Consider the following 1,320-nt stretch of genomic DNA (forward strand, 5'->3'; position numbering starts at 1 on the left):
GCATGTGGCTGACTCACATGGACAGGAGCTTGGCCCAGGCAGGAAGCCAGTGGGACTCCTGTCCTGGGTGCAGTTCACTAGGAAGCTTCCAGACGCCTCAGGCCTGGGGGAAACCAGTCCTGGGGGCTCCTGCTCTTGCCTGGGGCCTGACACTCTCACCCACAAAACCCCTCTCTGCAGGCCACTCGGGCACCAGCTGGCCCTCTGCCCAACCCACCGCCTCTCCGCACCAGGAGCACCGAGTGCCACCACCTGGTCCGGGCCACGGAGGGAGGTCCAGGGAGAGGTGCCTCTCCTCTGCTGGCATCACCGAACCATGAGGTGCCGCCCTCCCAGGCCCCTGCCCTTCGGTGCCCGGCCCGGGGCAGACAGAGCTGTGCCGAGACAAGAGAGCCAGGCTGGCAGCCCCGTCCGCGTCCGCCCGCTGGGTACTGGGCCCTGGAGTAAGGAGGGCGCAGAGCCCTGTCACGGGCGCCCGGGAGGGACCGCCCTGGAGAGGGACCGAGGGCGAGGAGGGTGAGCTCCTGGCACACTGGGGCAATTTCATGTGCTACCACGTCAGCAGCTGAAGATTACTGAGTCTGCAACCAGCCCCCGGCCCAGGGTGTGGGGTGCATGGATCTGGGCTGACCCCCTGCAGAGCCTTGAGGAGCAGCCGTGAATTGCGAGTGGCACCGGGAGACTGGAGCCCGCGGGCTCACAGAGCCCCATTCTCCCGCGTGCGGCTCCCACAGGGAGCAGGAGGCCTCCAGGTCCGCTCACAGACCCTCGTTGTGGTCCCCGCAGTGACTCACAGCCTCCCGAGAGCTGCTGGCTGGGTCCCCCCGAGAGGCGATGCCCCTGGCTGTTTCGGGAACAAAGGGGCGCTTCACTTGGAGTCGGGGAGCGGCTCACAGAACAGCCTGTGTGCCCGGCCTCACCGCTAAGTGGCGGCGCCGGTTATTCCGTTTCGGACGCGGCTGCCGGCGGCTCCCTCCCCAGCACGTGCAGTGCGGACGCGTCATTTCTGCTTCGACCAGATGGACCGCTCCTCTCCCCACACACGGACGGTGTCCGAGTTCAAAGCCGACTCTACAGGGAGAAAGGCCTGGGGGGAGAGGTCAGAGCCCAACCAGGAGTCCAGGGGCCTGTTTGCAGCCAGCGGGACGGCCTCCCCGAGAGCGGGGTCCCCTGCAGCAGCCCGGGCCAGGGCGCGGCCGACACCCGGTGCTCCCAGAACATCCTGGCCCCACGCACTGGCCGCCCTGCCCGCTCCGCAGTGAGTTTGCTTCACGCTCCGGAATCACAGTTAAAAACGGCCGCGACAGTGAGTTTTCCGCG

This window comes from Myotis davidii, unplaced genomic scaffold (assembly GCF_000327345.1).
Source record: "Myotis davidii unplaced genomic scaffold, ASM32734v1 scaffold592, whole genome shotgun sequence".
NCBI lineage: Eukaryota > Metazoa > Chordata > Mammalia > Chiroptera > Vespertilionidae > Myotis > Myotis davidii.